This window comes from Mus pahari, chromosome 5, assembly GCF_900095145.1.
Source record: "Mus pahari chromosome 5, PAHARI_EIJ_v1.1, whole genome shotgun sequence".
NCBI lineage: Eukaryota > Metazoa > Chordata > Mammalia > Rodentia > Muridae > Mus > Mus pahari.
This window is the reverse complement of record NC_034594.1, coordinates 162,835,410-162,846,354: the sequence shown is the minus strand read 5'-3', so window position 1 is coordinate 162,846,354 and position 10,945 is coordinate 162,835,410.

The window sequence follows — 10,945 nt, the reverse complement described above, 5'->3', positions numbered from 1 at the left end:
ACCTTTCAGTCACCAGAGTTTCTCCTCCAAGCACACCTTAGCTCCTCTGCTTGTTGTGCGAAGAAAAATGTAGCGTTCTGAAATAAGCAAATGGCATTAAGGTGCTTCCTTCCTCCCTCCCCCCCTTTCTCTTTTCTCTCTCTTTCTCTCCCTCCCTTCTTTCCTTTGTTTGAGACAGGGTCTTTCTGTGTAGCCCTGGTTGTCCTGGAACCCACTCTGTAGACCAGGCTGACCTGGAACTCAGAGATCCACCTGCCTCTACCTCCAGAGTGCTAGGATTAAAGGCATGCACCACTACCTGTCAAGATGCATTCTTTCAATGAGTTTGAAGGTTACTTGATGGTGAAAGATACCTTGGGAGCTGTCTGGAGAGATTAGTTACCTTATAATAGCAATGGTGATTATTCTAAGGGTTGGAGAACTCTTGGATCTGTAACAAAGCAAAACACAACACCATTTTTGCATTCATGTTCCAGTTGAAAGTTCTCAGCTCACAGACATTGTTCTGTCCCCTTAAATGGATTCTGCTTTAGTCACTCAATAAGTTAAGTCTGTTCACATATGCTGACTTCTCAGCATTCAGAATTTGAGACCAATCTGGGCCACACCAAGAACCTGTCTTAAAGAAGGGTCATCTGAGAGTCTGGAGAGATTGCTCAGCTGTTAAGAGCTGTCAAGTGCTGCAGGCTAGCCTTTAAAGGCTATATAGCTGAGGGTAACCTTGAACTTCAGGATCTTCCTGCCTTGTCTTCCCAAATGCAGAACTGTAAGTGTGTACCACCATGACACACCTGTGCATAAGTGTCTAAAACCTTTGGAGTCAGGACAACCTTGTCTACACCTGGCTTTTGGTTTTGCTCTGATTCCTAAGTCCCCACTCAGAACATTGACACAGTGTTCCTTTTTCATGGATCCCAATTTTTCTGACTTCCTAAGGCATCAGACACACATGCGGTACAAATACACAAATACCGGTAAAATACTCATGCACACAAAATAGAAGGAAATCATTGTTCGTGATTTGGGCTGGTTTTGAAAAATCTGTCCATATGCAACCCTGCTTGGCCTGAAGCTCACTATGTAGAGCAGGCTCCACTCCAACTCAGAAGTCTGCCTGCCTCTACAGGGACGAAGGATTGTGCCACCACATTCAGGTAAAATAAAACCTTAAAAATTATTTTCAAAAGCCAGAGATATTGAGCTGGAGCGATGGTTTAGTGGTTAAGAGCACTGGCTGCCCTTCCAGAGGTCTTGAGTTCAATTCCCAGCAACCACACAGTGGCTCACAACCATCTACGGTGAAATCTAGGGCCCTCTTCTGGCATGCAGATGTACATGCAAATACTTATACATTAAATAGAAAAACTCTTTAAAAACAAAAAAGCCAGATATGTTAATCGGAAATGAGCCATGAAAAAACATGCTCATGTTTGGTTAGCTCAGAAAGAAATTAGAAGGTTGGTACAGGGCTTTATGGCACAGTCTTGTCATGCCAGGACTCAGGAGACAGAAGCACAAGGATTTCAAATTCCAGCCAATCTGAGCCAAATGGCCAGTCCAGGGTCAACCTAAACCACAGAGGAAATTCCTGAAGATATTCAGAAGCATAAATTAACAACAAAATTGAGATGAAGGCGGAGCTGCTTTGGAGAAAGCAAGCACTCTCTGTGGCGCTGAGCATTATGTTTAAAGGTTAAGTTTTTCAGGGTTTAAGAGAACTACAGCAGGGCAATGGTGACCCACTTCTTTAATCCCGGCACTTGGGAGGCAGATTCAGGTGGATCTCTGAGTTCAAGGACAGCCAGAGCTACAAAGAGAACTGTCTTAGTCAGGGTTTCTATTCCTGCACAATACATCATGACCAAGGAGCAAGTTGGGGAGGAAAGGATTTATCCAGCTTACACCTCCACATTGCTGTTCATCATCAAAAGGAGTCAGGACAGGAACTCACACAGGGTAGGAACTTGGAGGCAGGAGTGGATGCAGAAGCTACGGAGGAATGCTGCTTACTGACTCGCTTCCTCTGGCTTGCACAGCTTGCTTTCTTATAGAACCCAGGACTACCAGCCCAGGGATGGCACCACCCACAATGGTCTGGGTCCTCCCCACTTAATCACTAATTGAGAAAATGCCTTACAGCTGGATCTCATGAAGGCATTTCCTCAAGGGAGGCTGCTTTTTCTGTGAATTTGTAAAGACTGTGGGACTTCTAAAGTTATTTAGATCTTGGGAACGTTGTCTTCTGCTGCAACTAGGCTTCACCAATAGCCTCTTATAGGCGCTTATATATTAAAATTTCAATCCCTTTAAAATATCCAATCTCTTGACAGTCAAAGTCTCTTAACTGTGGGATCCACTAAAATACTTCCTTACTTCAAGAAGGAAAAATATCAGGGCATAGCCATAATCAAAATCAAAATCAAACTCTAACTGTCCAATGTCTGGGATCCACCCATGATCTTCTGGGCTCCTCCAAGGGCTCGGGTCACTTCTCCAGCCCTGTGCTTTGTAGTACACACCTTGTCTTCCAGGCTCCAGCTACCTGTACTCCACTAGGACAGGCAAGATATGGAATACCAAGTCCAAGGCCAGCTTAGGCTCCATAGTGAGTTCTGAACTAAAGAACAAACCCTTGTCTCAAAAGGGAAAGGGAAGAAAGGATGAAAGGAAGAGGGAGAAAGTAAACTTTATTACAAATAGAAATGAAATATGGAGAGCAACTTGATAGTGTGTCACAAACACAAACTTGTATTACTGTCACTGGTAGCTGTAACCTTGGGAATGTACAAAGAAACACCAAAGCTACGAGCAATATTTCTAAAAGCATTGAATACAATAGCGAAAGCTACAAACAGTCCAATACAAAAGAACAAAGTAAAGGATTAATAGTACGTTGCTAGTGCTAGGACTACAGGCTGTGCTTCTATACTTAACTCCTAGATCCCCACAGCCGTATATGCATATACATGTGTATCTATGTATACACACACACACATACACAGAGAGAGAGAGAGAGAGAGAGAGAGAGAGAGAGAGAGAGAGAGAGAGAGAGAGAGAGAGACTAGGCTGGGCATAGTGATGTATGCCTTTGATCCCTTCCCTTAAGAGGCAGAAGCAGGCAGATCTCTGTGAATTCAAGGACAGTCTGGTCTACATAGTAAGGTCCTGTCTCAAAAACAAACAAACAAACAAAAGGAAGTTATATGTATGAAATTACATTTATTCTGATCAGAACTCTGGGCTTTTGTTCAAAGGTTATTTTGTTATCACTGTGGGGACACTGGCTTCTGTAGGCACTCCTGCCTGCTCTCCTCCAGTGACCCTCCTGCACTCAGCGATCTAGAAACTCTTCAGCCCTTTCTTGTTTGTCTTAATGGAGATGCTGTACATCACTATCCTCTGAACCAAACAGCCGCCATCTTTGTGAGTTCAGCTGAGTCTGCTTGTAAAAGCTCACCATAGCTGTGCTTGCTGACTACTGATTCCATCACAGAAGAAAGAGGATGGCATGAGACCCTGACCTGAGCATGCAGCCACTGCTCCAAACCAGTTGTGTGCAAGTCTGCTTCAGGGTGAGCTAGAGCCTGTAGGCCAGAGAGACCAGGGAAGGTAGCTGCATCACTGAGGTCATCAGGAAGCCCTCATCTGTGCTGGATCATGTGAGGGAACTCTTGCTGGGGTCAGTGGCCCTGTAAATAAACTCAGTGAAGTCACTGGTTCCCTAGGGAGAACTCTGGTAGGATCAAAGTTAAGTTTATCATTGGGACCTTTGGGAGGGGTTAGATTTTTGCCTAGACTTTGCCCAGAGATAATTCTTGACACTTCCTTATGTTATATATTATATATCACATGATTGATTTTCATCATGAGGCTTGATCATGATCTAAAAGTGCTAACCCTCTAATCATGTGGTTGTTTTCCCTCCCTATTTAGGTACCTGCCCCGTACAAGACCCAGACATAAATTATGTTACTATCATAGAAGAAAGATTCCGTATGTTTCAGCATCTGTGTACCAGAAAAAAAGCACTGAAACCACATGCAACTTTCTTATTATAAACCATGCTGTGTACTGGAAACAGGTACAAGAGCCAAATATATACACGTCTTATTCTAAATCTCATTAGTGACGGGAAAGGTCAAGTTTGAAGCTGGGTGTGTTTACACACGCTGAGAGGTGGCAGTAGGAGGGTTGAGAGTTCAAGGTCACTTTCAGCTGCAGTGAGTTCGAGGTCACAGTAGCACAGTGAGGCAGGAGCTTTGTAAATTTGGGCCACCCTGGGATTGGCTGGTAATTCAGGATAATCTGGCAATACAGTGATACCCTGCCTCTAACAGAACTGGGAAGCTACTGGGCCAGACTGTAAGGCTCTGTGAGGGGGGAGAAAAAGAACTACATCACCATGACAACCTTGGCTATTTTTACTGAGAGGCGTTAGGCTATCCTGAAATACTTCTCAGGATTTGGAGGTGGAAAGCGCGTGCAGAGTCTGTGTGACTGAGTAAGGTGAGTTGAGCGGCACCTTAAATTCTTCTGTGTCTTGATATTTCAGCTTTTCATTGCATTCCACACATCACCCAAATCGTTTTTATGAGAACAGAAAGACAAAGGTAATTTTATATGCTGTAATATACATATGAACGTTATAAACAAGTTTATATGATTCTGTAACTGTGAATATGGGACATTTTATTTAACAAATTGAAGAACAGGGGAAATTTGCATTAATAATTCAAAATAGATTATTGAATACAGGACAACATCCATTCTTAGGTATAAAAATATGAAAGCCTCACAGCTCTTTATGCATGGAAACTGTTACTGTTGGTGTCACTGAAACCATGTTACTTTGTTGCTGTTTGAGACAGGGTTTCTCACATAGCCCTGCTCTCCCGAAGTCTGCTCTGCAGACCAAGCTGTTGTCTCCTCAAAAAGACTTAGTTATTCATGTTGTGTACGTGAGTACACTGCGGCTGTGCACACCAGAGGAGGGTCCCGTTATAGATGGTTGTGAGCCACCATGTGATTGCTAGGAATTGAACTCAGGGCCTCTAGGAAGAACAGTCAGTGCTCTTAATTGCTGAGCCATCTCTCCAGCCCTAGGCCTCTGTTTTAGTTAGGGTTTTACTGCTGTGAAGATACACTATAACCAAGGCAGCTCTTATAAAGAACAACATTTAACTGGGGCTGGCTTCCAGGTTCAGAGGTTCAGTCCATTATTATCCTGGGAGGAAGCATGGCTGCGTCCAGGCAGGCATGGTGCTGGAGGAGTTGAGAGTTCAACATCCTCACCCAAAGGAAGCCAGGAGCAGACTGTTTGCAGGCAGTTAGAAGGAGGGTCTAAAAGCCCACCCCCACAGTGACACACTTTCTCCAACAAGGCCACACCTACTCCAACAAAGTCACACCTCCTAGTAATACCACTTCTTAGGTCAAGCATATTCAAATCACCATAGCTGCCCTCGAACTTACAGAGATTTGCCAGCCTCTGCTTCCTGAGTGCCTGGGATAAAGGTGTTCACTACCACTGCCTGGCCAATGTTACTTTTTATGTGTAAATTACATTTTTATTTTCTCTGTGTTGTCTTCTCTGTGCTCCTTTTAAAGGATCTCTAGGAAGTTTCTATTTTTAAAACTATTTAAAATTTTAGATTCACCTCTGAGCATTTGATTAAATGTATGTATGTGTATCACACATGTGCCTTGTACCTGCGGAGGTCAGAAGAGGATGTCAGGTTCATTGGAACTGGAATCAAGGACAGTCATGAGCCATCACATGGGTGCCAAGAACCAAATCTGGGTCCTCTGCAAGACAAAGTGTTTTCAACCACTGAGTAATCTCTTCTTTCTATCTTTCTTTCTATCTATCTATCTATCTATCTATCTATCTATCTATCTATCTATCTATCATCCATCCAACCACCCATCCATCATCTATCTGCCTATCTATCTATCTATCTATCTATCTATCTATCTATCTATCTATCTCTCTCTGTGTGCCAGTGTACCAAGGCCCGTGTGGAAGTCAGAGAACAGCTTATGGAAGTTGGTTCTCTTCTTTCACCATGGTGATTTGGGGGCTCAAACTAAGGTGGCCAGGATTGGCAGCAAGTGGCTTACCTACTGAGACATCTCTCCAGTCCCTAATTAAAATTATTTTTTAAATTACATGTGTGTGTGTGTGTGTGTGTGTGTGTGTGTGTGAAAGAGAGAGAGAGAGAGAGAGAGAGAGAGAGAGAGAGAGAGAGAGAGAGAGAGAGAGAGAGAGAGAGAGAGAGAGAGAGAGAGAGAGAGAGAGAGAGAGAGAGCATGAGCGTGCACACACATGGGGGAATGCTTTAGCATGTGTGATATGGGACAAGACAACAACAAGCAGGAGTCTGTTCTTGCCTCTCACTTTGGTCCCTGAGATTGAACTGTGGTGATCAGGCTTGGTGGCAAGTGCTTTTATGCAATGAACCATCTCTCTTGCCCCAAGAATTTCAATTTTCATTTTGGCTAATTTAAATATTGTTTCCATTGGCTGCACTTGTTTACAATCTTTGTCTAATAAAAGTAACATCTTTGCTTTCTTATAGACATTGTTTTTATTGTGTGTATGTATGTTAACTTTATATTTGTTTTACTCTCTCTGCCTTTGTTTGTTTCTAAGACACGGTCTTACAATGTACTCTGACTGACTTGGAACTCAAGAGATCCACTGGTGTCTAGGATCAAAAGGATTCACTATCGCCGGGCGTGGTGGCGCACGCCTTTAATCCCAGCACTCGGGAGGCAGAGGCAGGCGGATTTCTGTGTTCGAGGCCAGCCTGTTCTACAAAGTGAGTGCCAGGACAGCCAGGATTACACAGAGAAACCCTGTCTCGAAAAACCAAAAAAAAAAAAAAGATTCACTATCATGCCAGTTGTGGTGGTTTAAATAAGAATGGTTCCCACAGGCTCATTTGTTTAAATATTTGGTCCCGAGTTAGTGAAGCTATTTGGGAAAGATTTGGAGATGTGCTGAATTAGAGCAGGTGTGTCACCTGAGTGGGCTTTGAAGTTTCAATAGCCCATGCCATTCCCAGTTAGCTCTCTCTCTGCTCCTGCCGCGGATCAGGATGTGAGCTCTCAGTTACTCCTTCAGCCATGTCTGCCTGCTGCTATGCTTCCTGCCATGATAGTCATGGTCTCTAACCCTCTCAACTGTGAGACACACTAAATTCTCCTGGAGTTTGCCTTGGTCATGGTGTCTTTTCATAGCAATAAAGCAACTGTGACACTCCCATAGAACATAAAACTTTTATGGCTGGGGTGGGGTTTCTGTGTTTGGGTTGTTGTTGTTTTGAGAGAGTTTCTCTGTATAGCCCTGACTGTCCTGGAATTCCCTCTGTATACCAGCTGCCCTTGAACTCAGAGATCCTCCTGTCCCTGCTTCCTGAGTGCTGGCAGCAAGCACCTTTATCTACTGAGCCATCTTATCATAGAACACAATGTGTCCCACATAAGATCTATGCCATTGAAGTTAGTTTTTGTCCTGAACATCCTTGGTAATTAACTTGATTTTTGTAAATGCAGCTTCACCACTCTGTAGATCAGTAAGGCATACTACACACACACACACACACACACACACACACACACACACACACACACACACAGTCCTTGAGGCTGTCAGATGCAATTATGCTTCCTTAAGCCCTTGTGATGAATATTTTCTAAACTTTTTAATGTTGAACATGGCTGAAGCTTTCACATCACACTAATTTCTTTTGAAAAATTGATCAACCACTCTCTTCTTGGCTCCTTTCTTGCTGACAAACATAGTGACATTGGAAGAGCCAAAAGAGCAATAATAGGTTAAAAAACCAAAAAAAAAAAAAAAACCCACAAAACAAGCCACCAAACTTCATACCTAAACCAGGTGTGGTGGGGGTGGGGCAGGCCTTTAACCTCAGCACTAGAGGCAGGACAGGTGGATCTTCGTGAGACTTCTTCACGATGTCTTCCTTAGGTAAGTAAAAACACTAACGCCTAAGTTTGAGTTTGGAAGACTTCTAGTGCCTCCTGGTGCAGGTGCCAGTTCTGAAAAGGCTGTGAGGAGACAGGTGGGCAGGAAGAAAGAGGTCTTTAAGTAGCCTGGGCTTCCCTGAAATTCACTGTGTAGACCAGGTTGGCCTTGCACCTGCCTCTGCCTCTTGCTTGGTGGAGTAAATGTGTGTACCACCATTTAGTTTTTCATGACGGTTTCTCTGTGTAATCCTGACTGTCCTGGAACTTGCTTTGTAGACCAGGCTGGCCTCACATTCACAGAGATCCATCTGCCTCTGCCTCCCAAGTGCTAGCAATAAAGGTATACACCACTCACAGCCCTAAACTTCAGGATTTTAATATTGACAAATAGAAAGTCCTATTTGATATAAAAAAATTAATTATTGGCTGGGTGAGATGGCTAAGTAGGTAGAGGTGCTTGCTGTCAATTCTGCATACCCATGTTCAATTCCTGGAATCCACTTTGTGGAAGGAGAGAACCAATACACACACACACACACAGAGACACACGGACACACATAAGTAATAAAAAAATTACTGACATAGGTTTTGAAGTCTTAGATAGTATTGTAGACTTGACTATTCTTTTAGTTTCAATGTTTTTTACTTCAGACACTTTAATGGCTTGTTATTAGGTGAGGATATATTTAGAATTAGTCTCTGATAATGGATTGTATTCTTTTATCAGTAAACCTGGCCCTTCCTTATTCCTGATGCTCTTTTTGAGCTGTCAGGGCAGGGTATATGCTTAGCAAGCGTACACTTTGACTTTGAGCCCTAGCACTGCTTAAAATAACAAAACCATCCAAAGGGTGAAACACAAGGAATGGCAGCATTCTTCTAAAGTCTCCTCAGTGCTGTGTTCAATGTATAGTTTTCCCTTTTCTTAAAAAAAAAAAAAGGTTTGTACGTGTGTAGATGTTTTGCTTGCATAGATGTCTCAGTGCCTAAGGAGGTCAGAAGATGCCCTCAGATTCCCGCAACTGGAGTTGCATACAGATGGTTGTGAGCCATCAAGTGTACTGGCAACCAAACCCAGGACCTCCATAAGAGCACTTGAGTGCTCTTAACAGCTGAGCCATCTCGCCAGTCTGCCATATCTTTTTCCTTTCTTCTACTTGACTAGCAGTGTTTGGTTAATCAAACAAACTTGGAGATAGTGGTGAAGAAAGTTTCTAAGGATGAGTCCCGAAAGCTGGATAATATAATGGCACAGACAATAAAGGCAGCGGGGAAAACAGGAGCAGGGTGTGAAGGAGAAGTTCAGACTCTGATCTGTTGTGGTTTCAGTGTCAATTGAATGTCTGCATTCTAGCAGAGATTTGAATGGAGATGTGATTGGCGAGTCCACCAGAACTGACAAAAGGCCAGAGGCAAAAATGCCAAGAAACAAAACATTACAGGCTCTTAGAAGGAGATGCCACAAAAAAAAAAAAAAAAAAAAAAAAAAAAAAAAAAAAAAAAAAAAAAAAATCTCAATATAAAAAAAGGGAAAAAAAAAAAAAACCCAAAACAAAAAAACCTTCTAGGCCAGAAATGTCTAAAGCTGATGGGTATGATGGGGTCATTAGAAAGTTTATTTGGAACCTTTTTCAAAGGATCAGCATAGTACTGACGCTAGACTGACCAGGAGAAAGGAATGAATGGATGAGGTCATACTCATGCAGTAGGCAGCAGGGATGAGGTCACACCCATGCAGTGGACAGTGAGGAAGGGTGAAAGGTAACAGAATGCCATTGACCCTTCTTTCTGGCTAACTGCCATCTGTTTCTCCTCTATCAGGCAGTTTCCTTTGGTCAGAAGCCATTCTGGATTATAGGTTTTCTATAGCAGGCCATGGTATGCATTGGTCATATTTATATACTTTGTTGCATACTAGTGATAGTATGTAGAGAGGAACAATCTTTATAACTCCAATGCCTCATTAGTATAATGTCTGGCACATAGCAGGTAGTGAATTCAAGGTTAATGAATAAGTGATAGTTTTAAGACTGTATAGGCTTGAGCTAGAGAGATAACAGCAGTTAAGAGCACTTGGTGCTCTACCTGGATTTGGGTCCCAGAATCCACATGAACCATCCTTAATGCCAGTTCCAGGGGATCTGTGGTGATGTTTTTGTTTTTGTGGGTACCAGGTATACATGTGGTGCACATACATGCAGGCAGGAAAAGATTCACAAACATAAGAGAAATAATAAGAAAAGGAAGAGCCTAAAGGCTCAGAAGAGGTTAATAGTTGAAGATTAAACATACAGGGTGGAGACATTACTAGAACAACATTTTTCTTTCTGCCAAAGAGAGTGGGATTCAGCACATGAGTGGAGCAAGTAGTTTTCAAATGAGCAAGGGTGTCAGGCTGGGATGGAGACGTGAGCAGATGAAGGGTGCTAAAGTCACCCTTTTCCTTTGTAATTACTTTTATGTGTATGGGTGTTTTTCTGCACTTAGCTATGTGTACTGCCTGTATGCTGGAGGGGGCTAGAAGAGGGCATCAGATGACTCAGAACTGGAGTTACAGGCAGCTGAGAGCTGCCACTTGCATGCTGGGAATTGAACCTCACCCATTCCTCTGGAAGAGCAACCAGTGATCCTAACTAACTACTCAACCACATCTCTAATTCTTCCCACCATCTCTGTTTCTCCCTCTTTGTCTCTTCCCTTAATTGTGTGTTCTAAGGGTTAGAAGGTAGGGAGGAGAGGAAGCAAGAGACACAGAATTAACAATGCTAAAACTTGCAATGAATATTTTGGGAATGAGAGCTCTGATCAAGAAAAAGCTAAAAAAAAAAAAAAAAAAAAAAAAAATGTATTTCACAGATTGCCATAGCCTAGGACTCTTTATTATTGGAAAGAAAATACTGCTTTTCTTCTGAGAGTCTCCTTCCACAACCCCCCTACAACAGATGCACATTTA